Source organism: Gorilla gorilla, chromosome 8 (genome assembly GCF_029281585.2).
Source record: "Gorilla gorilla gorilla isolate KB3781 chromosome 8, NHGRI_mGorGor1-v2.1_pri, whole genome shotgun sequence".
Lineage (NCBI taxonomy): Eukaryota > Metazoa > Chordata > Mammalia > Primates > Hominidae > Gorilla > Gorilla gorilla.
In genome coordinates this window covers 71,558,669-71,569,593 of record NC_073232.2, presented here as the reverse complement: position 1 = coordinate 71,569,593, position 10,925 = coordinate 71,558,669, and positions in this window count along the sequence as shown.

Below are 10,925 nucleotides of genomic sequence, written 5' to 3'. Positions count from 1 at the left end.
CTGTTTTGTGCTTGCGGCAGGATTTCTCCTCCGGTTTCTTACATAAAAATATCATCCATCGCCTGGTGCAGGAGCAGGAACGGAGAGACGAGAGGCCAGGGTGGGTCTGAGGCTGTTCTCCAGTCACTTCAGGCTTGGCTCACAGCCCGACTTCCTGCCCCGCAGCCTCCTGCCCCTGTCGCCAGAACGGCTGAGCCTGCTGATGACAAAGCCACAGCTCACAGGCTGACAATTTTGTCTGGATTTCTATCAAGGCCGGGAGTGCAGTCAATAGCACATGCAGGAAATTTTAAAAGATCAAGAGCAGCTAACAACAAAATCCACTCTGGGATGTTTTTAACCAAACAATCAAGGATTCAGTGCTTTCCGGGGGTGAGGACCAAAACGGAGCAGGACTGGCGGCCAGCATCACCTCTTCCATCTTCCGTCTGTCCTGAACCACGAAGGACGGCCTAAAAATAGCACCTGGACCTTACACCATGGGTGCTTTTGTTATTTACCCTCTTTGGTCTTTTGAAAAACATCTTTATCGGGGCCAAGAGTCTCCCATCATTTATGCTTATAGAGTCCTTTTTTCTGAAGTCGTGAACGTGCCTGTTCTCATTTCTGGGAAGTCAGTGACAGGACTTCTGTGAGGGGAAAGTGGCTTCAGCTGGGTTATGGAGGGAGGTGGTGGAAGACTGAGGTGAGAGAACCAGGGCTTCTGGGGACAGAGCATGTGCTGGCTCAGTGGCTCTCTGATTCTTCCTAAGAAAGAACAGTACCCTCCTTGCCCTTCTCTACGCAAAGCCCTCCCCAGGCTTCCCTCTGAACCACACCTTTCCTATGAGGCTCTCTGGGAAGCTGAACCAGACCCACAGTGCCTCTCGGCCCTCCTTCAAGCTACACTCCCAGGTGCCTGCCTCTGGCACATCTCAGGAGGGCAGGGGCCAAGCCTCTGCTCCATTTTGAATGCCCGCAGACCCTGGTTGACAGTGATTTCTTCACCACAGCTAGCAAACCTGAGTGGAGGGGGCACCAAGTCCCCAGCACTAAATGGCGATTCAGACCTAAATCCCAAACGAGACGGCCGCCTAGGGCAGCTGACCTGCAGCCCCGGCAGACTGCAGTCTGCCGCTTTCAAGGCCAGCTTTCCCTTTCTCAGCTTCCCCATGGGCTCTGGCCAGTCTTGTCATTTTGCCACGCTTTAGTTAATTCATCTGAATTGCAGTAAGATATTGCACAGAGAATTGTGAGTGGTGACAAAGAGACCCAGAGAATTCGTCTCCCAAAACTGGAAGTTCCATGGACATGGGATAACCACGCTGTGCCCATCTTCCTCGTAGGAGCAACTGACTGAAAAGCCACGGCTGAGTGGGATCACCACTGAGTGGGATTGGCCCACCACTGGTACCAGCTTCAGAACGCTGACCACAGCCAGGGGAGGGTGGTCAGCCCGGGAGGCCACACACTGCAGCTTTCCTTCAGGAAAAGCCCGTGGTCCCGTGGGTATAAATCAAATGTAAGTTGGGTGGATTACCTGAAGCAGAGGATCCAGTCTCACTCCCGCCCCACAGCCAGCAGGGAGCCTCCAATTCCTGGTGCTGGACACCCGCAGAGCCCCAGGCACCCCTAGCAGATGGCGAGTGTGTCCAGCTGTGCAGGCTGCAGCCCGGTGACTCGGGTGTCTGTGATCTGGTCTTATGTTCTGAGCTGATCCCCACACTCAGACCTCTGCCCATGGCTGTGCATTCTGCTCACTGAGGTCTCTTCCCCAATGGTCTCAAGGAAAACACGAAAGGCAAGGATGGTGAGCATGATGAACATTTCCTGTGGGAGACAGAGTTGCAGGCATTCTCAGAAAAGGAGGGCGCTTTGGAATGGGCTGGAGATGAAGGTGCATCACAGTGGGAAGGAAAGCCAGTCTCCACGGAGACGTGGGAGGGAGGTCAGCATGGAAGGGAGAAGGGACCAGGCCTGCTCCCAACACCACAGGCTGCCAAGAGCCCAGACACAGAGAAGGATAAGGAAACACTCGTGTGGGTGTCAGGGTTTGTCCTCATTTGCTTCATGCTGCTGCTCCCCGGCTTAATTGCTTCATAAATCTTGAACAATTTATGAACCTCCCCGAGCCCAAGTTTTATCATCCGTAATATGGCTGTTAAATTACACACCTCTCCAGCAATAAGCAGATTTAGTGAGAAAAAACATATAAAGAATAACAACAAATATCATAAAACACCTTGGAGTATTTTTAAGGAAAATCAGTGTGATTGCAATCAAGAAAGTTACAAAACTTTATTGGCATATAAAATGTACACAAAAAATAACATACACATTTGAACAATATCATATTCCTGAATAAGAAAATGACTGTTGTGAAAATATCAGTTGTTCCTAGATTAATGCACACATTTGGTGTAGGTCATTTCAATATCCTCCTGGCTATTTTAGAAACAGAACAAATTCTAAAGTTACAGTGAAAATAATAATGTGAGTGTTCAACATAAATCTTTGAATAAAAAGATTGGTTTTTATAATTATTAAACAATGTTATCAGGATACAATGCTCAAAATAATTTGGTTATGAATAGACAAATCAATGAAACAGAATAAATAATTCAAAGACCTTGGCTCATGAATGAATAAGCTATATGGTTCATAAAGCAACACAAATACTCATAAATAAAAATATTTTCCACAAATCACATGATAATAACCTGCTTGCAGTTGGGGAGAAAGAGTAATTTAGTCCTAAAGAAAAAGCAAATTTCAGATTAACTTAAAAGTTAAAATACAGAGCAACCAAAAGCAGATGAAAGAAAAAAATGTCATCATGTGTTTTGAGGATGGGTCTGCCCTTCATTCTGTGGCTCAGAAACTCAATTTTTTTTAACCATCCCAGGGTTGAGTGAACCCCTGTACACTGATTTGAGCTGTCCAAATTCATAAAACCAACGTATAAAATATAGAGCCTAATTAATTGACAAGGAGACATGGATCTGCCTGGGGGTCCTTTTCCCACGCCCACAGGGTGCTATGGTGAGTGTGGCATCAGAGCGGGAAAAGGCTGCACCTGGGGCCATGTGGGACCTGCAGGCTGCTGCACCCATCTGTCAAGCCTGAATTGCTGCACACACTCAGATCCAGCCAATGGCACTGCATTCCTTTATTTTCCCAGATGTCACAAAACCTCCTTGAGCACACTGCCCCAGTATTGGTGGGCAGGCAGACGTCTTCACTGCAAGGTCAGCTCACCTTTAGGGTGGCGTGCAAAGTCCAGAAAGCATTTGGTGAGCCTCTCTCTCTCCAGGAGGAGGGCTCTGGTCCTTCAGTTCTCATGTGTTATAGCCACAGGGCAGTGCTGGCCCCAGCAGGCAAGGGGAGGCTTTGGGGTGACCCTTCCCCTGATGTGGTGGTCAGAGTCCCCCCACTGGCTCCTGGCCGTGCCATGCTTTTCTCTGCAGCTTCCTTCTCAGCTGTACCTCCAGAAACCCTGTCCCACTGGAGCACATGTGTCCAGGCAGGTTTGGCACCCAGACTCCTGGGGCCAGTAACCATCACCTCTCTCTCAGATGCAACTTGTCCTCTTCCAAATCTTTTGTGCAAAATAGGGTGCATCCATCTGGTCTCTCTGGAAGACAGAGGCCTGCCCATTGCCAAGTCATCCACAGGAGAGGACTGTGTAATTTGTTTTCTGAAATAAGACAGTTTTGAGAGTGAGATGGGGAGGGAGTTGTTACTGATGATACTGAGAAAATAGGAGTAAACTAGGACTACCCAGCATCCCCCCAACACTCTAACTGACATGAACACTTTTTCTGGGCTCCTCGGGCCAGCCCACCCTCTTCTGATGGTCACATTCTTCAGCTACTTTGGTGCCTTCAACACTGTTTCATTTTTGGCTGCCTCTACCCCTTCAGGGTAACTTCTCAAATTGCTATACTCACTGATTATGGGTCAGCTGTTACAGCAGAACTCTCAAAGGAAATCTTCTTTCCAAGTTCCTGAGGGCATCTTAGGATGGTTGTCCATTCACTTCCTCTCCCCTGCCCCTTACTCCCCTACCCGTTGGGGAAATTTATCTTAACAAAACAATCTGAAATTGTACTATTATTTAAAATAATGCAGAAATAAAGCCCCAAGAGCAATGCAAATGTTCAACAATAAGGAACTGTCCAAGTAAAGCTGACACTGTGGCGATGATTGGTTCATGTTTAGGAAGGTGATGATTTTGGAGAATTTGGCAACATGGAAATTGTATATGCTGTAATGGTTAATGAAAAATTAGAAAGGAGGCTATACAGTTGTAACACTTTGACCATAATTATATAAAAATAATAACAAATACAGTAAGATGTCGGGGTGAAAACAATTGCCAGCATGGTAACAATAACTTTGCTTCAATTATGGGATTAGGGCTGATTTTTTTTTCTCTCTCTTTTACTATTCTCCAATTTTTCTGGAATGTGGTTCACATAATGGAAACAATGCTCTCTCCCTCCCCTTCTGCAGGAATTAAATGAGGTAATGATTATAAAGTGCTTTTTCCTTTGTTTCTCCCCTCTCCATAACCCCATTGTGTCCTGACGGACCTTGTCCTGAAAAAGAGGGAGAATGGGGCTTGGTTGAAGGATCTCTTGTTCCCAGGGCAAGGCTTTCTCTAGTTTTCTTCCTTGTCCTCGAACTGTGTCAACCTTGGGCCACAAATGAAATGCCCTCGACAATGCCAGTGGACTTATCTTGGGGATCTCTTGCACCTGCAAAGTGAAGGCCTCTGTATCCCTTCCACAAAAACTTCAACCCTGTCAAAAACAGCTTTGTTATGCGAAGTTTTATTGGGAAAGGAAGTGTCCCAAGAATTTCCTATAGCTGAGCCTGTTACAAAAGTTCACTCCGCCTCTCCAACACTCACTCAGGTTTCTAGCCGCCTTGGTGGTCCCCGCTCTCTCTCTCTGTGTGTTGAGCTGTGATTCCCTGCTCAGGTCTGAAGTGATTCTGGATTTCGCCTCATCTTGACATGTGTTTTCCACTTCTTCAATTTTACTTTCTTTTTTCTAGACCACTTGTGAAGAGGAAAGTTATTCCTCTTAAAGATGAAATATCTTTCCACCCTAACTAATGAAGGCATCCCAGTATGACCTTTCCCAGGACAGTCCTGGAGAAATGAATGGCCCCCGACAGTGCTGGGCATGGGTCTGAGCCGGGGAGGGGCCAGCATTCTGCTCCCGAGGGAATCCTGAACACCGCTCTCATATTTTCTTCCACGAGCCAACTCAACCCAGAACAATGCCCTTAAAAACATTTCCTATGTCTTAGGTAAACTCTGCATTTGGTATTCTAAAGAGACTTGGAAATACATCACTGATATTTATTTCAGCATCACTTGTAATATTGGACTATTGGACATGTTCTGATGTCCATTAAGAGAGATCTGGTTTAATAAAGTATGGTCCATCTAACAAGGCCCAGAGCAGTGTGTGCAGTAAGGTCTCATTTGTATTAAAATATATTTATATATGTAGGTAACTAGATGTGTATAGAATATTTCTGCAAAGATAGAGAAGAAAACAGTAACGTTCTCCTCTGGGGAAGACAACCAGAGGGGCTGAAAGGCAGAGTGGAGAAGACCAATTGTTTTATTTTATTTTGTATTTCTTTGGTCCCTTTGAATTTTTTATTAATTTATATATATGTATATTTATATTTACTAGAAAAAAATTGAAACGTATAACTAGTGGGCATGCTAAGAGACCTTTCCATTTGGGTGCATTACCTCTTAGGATTACAATTTTCTCATTTTCATCTATCTGCATTAAAAAGGGAAATAATTTCCACGCCTGTATCTTTGGCAAGCCCTCTCACCCTACTTTACAAAATTGCTTCAGGCTGCTACAAATATATTCAAGGTTTGTGTTCTTTATTTTTCAGCTCCTCAGCCTCTTGGGAGCCACTTTAAAAATTTTCTGGCCAAGAACTTACCCCACCCCTCCTGGTTCCACTTGCAAGGGGTGGCAAGAAATCTAAAATATAAATACTGGAGAACTGATTTTTGATAAGAACGTAAGACATAATATTTATATAAACTTTAGCTCTTGCAAGAGGTGCCTCGAGTATGCTGGGTGTTAGAACGATAAGGAGGGTGCAGCTTTCAGCAGCCGAGTTAAGGTGATCTAAAATCGCTCACACGTGGATGGAGGAATTAATAAGTGGAGGGTGTAAGTTACGAGTTGCTCCTCCACACTCAGATGCAAGAAGCATCACATTTCTTTATTTTTCCAAATCAAATTACACCTGGCTCCGAGCATCTGCTCCCTAGGGTTAAGAAGAAACACGATGCTGGCTGTTCTCAGGGTTCCTTCCTCTTCAATTAGATAATGCAGGGATCCTGGAGCCCAAGAGCCCTGGAAAGAGGCAGGAGCTGCTCCTCAGCCTGTGATCAGCATCACAGCTACTGCTGTGTCCTCTTGGCTTCATGATTCCTTCATCTTTAGGGCTCTGTGGCTCAGGGACCACAGAAATGCCACTCATACCACATTGTTCTTGGCCTGAAGGAGGGTTTCCCGCTTGGCTCAGAAGCAGCAGAGGGTAATTTCCAGCTTCCATGCAGCTGTGAAGGACTGGCTCCCCACTCTCCAAAGCCCTAGCTACCCCCAGACCTTGGTTTGGATGGGGACAGGTTCCCAGGGCTCACCTACTCTTGCTGCCTGCCCGGGGCATCTTCCCAGTCTTGAAAAAACCATTCTCCCTCTTCTGCTTGTACACAAACACAGAGACTTCTCTGGATGGCTTAGCTTTCCAGAGCAAAAGCTTGAGTCTTCAGGGCTGTGGTCCACCTCCTGAAATTTGGGAAATGGGTGTTCAGGGTCTCAGGAAAACAGTGCCCGCTTCTCTGAGCAGCATGTTGAAGCTTTCCCTGGTGAGCCGAGGGCAGCAGCACTGACTGCATAAATCACCATGCTGTGTTCTCCCTGACCCACTTCCATACACTCACCTCTCTAAACGTAAAGACAGTGACTTCAGTTCTCTGCGCTCACCAGGAGAGGGAAAAATGGGCAGTCTCCAGCCTACATTCTTTCCTTCATCTCCCTCTGCTGGGTCTCCAAGCTCAGCCATCCTGAACCTCGTGGTGACCATGGCCCCTGAGCTTCCGTGCTTGCAGGCCAGCCTGCAAACAGCAGGTTTGATGCCTCGCCCATGGGGCAGCAGCTTCCCTTAAATGGGCTGGTTCCTTCTGCCCCAGAGACTGTAGATGCAGGAGGACACTTTGGAAGCTTTCATTCAGCACTTTGGAATATATGATTCCACCTGAGGTTCGCAGAGTCTATAGAAAAGTGATTCTCAAACATTGATTGTGTTAAAAAATCCTCTACCTGGGCTCCTTCAAAAACACACTGTCTGAGAGACTGAGACAGTTGGCTGCCCGAAAGAATTTGACTGGACTCACAGTGGATTCTAACATAGCTGGTCCCTTGAATTGTCACTGAGAAATAATCCTTCCAAAATGACAAGTCCACCTGAGATTTACCCTGTCACCTGAAATCCACACTCACTTTTCCAATGGTATATTGATTACCAAACGGGAGAAAGCAGGGCCTTGCTGTGCACTAATTAGCTCCAATACCCTAGGCTGTCACCAGGTGGTGGGGCGCCTGTTTGCTGCTGTCTACCTTGCTACCTGTGGGATCACCAGCAACTCCTCAGGAGGTTCTGAGTCCCCAGCTCCTTGCAGACAGGATGGGCGGAGACACTAAATGTTTGGTTGATGGCTGGGAGTGCGGGCTGAGGGCAGGTGGATGCATAGATAAAGGAATAACTGTAAGTTTAACTGAATATTGGAAAAACAAAAGCACAATAGAGTTCTGAAGTATTCTGAAGAAAACTTTAAAGATCGTTGGCCTAGGTAGTTGTAATTTGCTTTCAAATTTTAAATTTTTTTAGATGACAAAAGAGTGATACATATTCAAAGTATTAATTTATGCAATAGAGAAATATATACATAAAAAATCATGTCCATCTGTCCATACTACTCAAAGCAATATACAGATTCAATGCAATCCTATAAAAATTTTAATGATATTTTTTATAGAAATAAAAAAATTCTTAAATTTTTATGCAATGGTAAAAGACCTTGAATAACCAAAACTATCTTGAGAAAGAAAAACGAAGTTGGAGGCATTACACTTCTGGGTTGCAAATTATATTACAAAGCAGTAATAATCACACGGTATGGTATTGGTATAAAAACACTCATACTGTATATACCAATGGAACAGAACAAAGAGTCCAGAAATAAGTGCAAGTATACATGGTCATCTAATCTTTGACAAGGCCACCCAGAAGACAAGATGGGGAAAAGATAATATCTTCAATAAATGGTGTTGGGAAAATAGGATGTCCACATGCAAAAGAATGAAACTGGATCTTTATCTTACACCTTCACGAAAATCAACTCAAAATTGATTAAAGACCTAAATGTAAGATGTGAAACGATAGAAACGATAAAATTCCTGGAAGGAAACACAGGGGAAAAGCTCCTTGATATTGTATTTGGCAATGATTTTTTTAAAAATATGACTCCAAAAAGCACAGGCAAACAAAAGCAAAAACAAACAAGTAAAGACTACATCAAACTAAAAGTCTTCTGCACAGCAAAGGAAACAATTAACAAACTGAAAAGGCAACTAATGGAGTGGGAGAAAATATTTGCGAGCCAGATATCAGATAAGGGCTAAAATCCCTATGGAGTTCATACAACTCAATAGCAAAAAAAAAAAAAGCAAACAACCTAATTAAAAAATGGGCAAATGGCCTGAAAAGATATTCCTCCAAAGAAGACAAAAAAAAATGGCCAACGGGTTTAAGAAAAGGTACTCAACATCACCAATCACTGGGGAAATGCAAATTAAAACCACAATGAAGTATCATCCTGCACCTATTAGGATGGCTATTGTAAAAATGACAAGAGATAACCAGTGCTGATGAAGGCACAGAGAGAAGGGAATCCTTGTACCCTGTTGGTGGGAATGTAGATTTGTGCAGCCATTATGGAAAACAGTATGGAGGTTCCTAAAGAAAATAAAAATAGAACTTCCATACGACCCAGAAATCCCACTTTTTGGTATATACTCAAATGAAATCACCACGTTGTAAAGATATCTGTACTACCATGTTCATTGCACCATTACTCACAATAGTCAAGATATGGAAACAAGCCGTGTCAATCAATGGATAACTGGATAAAGAAAATGTGGTAGATATACACAATGGAATGTTATTCAGCCTTTAAAAAGAAGAAAATCTTGCCATGTATGATAACATGGATGAAACTAGAGGACATTATGCTAAATGAAATAAGCCAGACAGAGAAAGAAAAATATGGCATGATTTCACTTAGATATGGAGTCTAAAAAAGAAAAACCATGAATATGTAGAAACAGAGTAGAAAGGTGGTTACCAGAGGTGGAAGCAGGCGTGGGGGAAGTGGGGAGATATGGGTCAAAGGGTATAAACTTGCCGTTATCTGAAACGGTAAGTCTAGAGACCTAATGTACAGCAAATGGACTAGAGTTAAATCTGTTGTATATTGAAAATTTGCTAGAGTAGATTTTAGGTGCTCTTGTCACATACATACACACAAAAGAAAATGTAACTATGTGAGATGATCAGTGGATATGTTAACCTACTTGGCTGGAGTAACCATTTCACTATAGATACATAATATCAAAGCATCATGCTGTATTCCTTAAATACATACAATTTAAAAAATAAGGAAAAAACATAATGCCCACATCCCCAAACCCACAGAAGAGAGTTAACTGTTGGTGTGTATCCCTCCACAGTTTTCTTAGCTGTCATAAAACTTATATGAGCAAATGTAAAGGATGTTTTCTTTCCTTAAAAAAAAAACCACCAAAACAAAATTAAGGACTTATTTCATTTGTTTTGCAGTTTGCCTCTGTCCCCCCAAATAAATCCTGGACATCACTGTAGGTCAATTCAAATAGATCTAGTATATTCTTTTAAAATTATTTCATAATATTCCATAATATGAGTATTCTGTAACTTGGTCTTTCTGAGACTCTTCCCTTCCTTCTTTCTCTTTTCCTTCTTCCTCTTCCTCTACTTCTTCTTTTTTTCCCCTTTTTTCTCCTTTTCCTTCCTTTCTCTTCTCCTCTTTCTTCTGGTCTGTACAAATAACTGTGTAACAAAATCCCTGCACTATTTGAGCACCACTGCTAGTCCAAATGGTGACAGTTAGAAAAAGGCATCCCCCAAGACATTTTACTGCCAGAAAACTGTTATAAAATATATACAAATCCATGATGACTAACGGGAAAATGATGCACCTTCGAGTTCATGGTTGCAAAATTTTATGCAGCAGTCCTCACATACTAAGGCCATTATTTATATAAGATCAGATTCCCGGTCAATGCAGATACATACTTATCTTTTAGTAGCTTCTGCCAGATCATATTCCAAAAACGTTGTAATACTACAGTGTATGCAATACATTGCCCACACCCTCAATAACATGAATTTCTATCTGAAAATAAAAACTTTCAAAAATAGCTTTATTGTTTATTGTGTAATGAAACAAGCTCATTGCCAAAAATCCCCAGAGTCCTAATAGCCTAAGATGGCCATTGTTAACTCTCAGATTAGCATTTTTTCAGGTATTTCTTTATGCCTCTTGAAATAGATGTCAATACTTTTTCCTGATTGGCATCAGACTAAAACAACTGTTCTTCGACCTACTCTTTAAGCTTAACGCTATTGGGAGCCCCTTTGTGGGCCAACAAATGGAGATGTGCACCATCATTTTCTAGGGAACATGCATTGTTTTCCATTCTCACATTCTGGGTGTAGATACACCATTACATAGCCTCACTTTTGGGGGGTTTATGCATTTGGACCCATCTTCACTGTCTTGGATTCTTGAAATA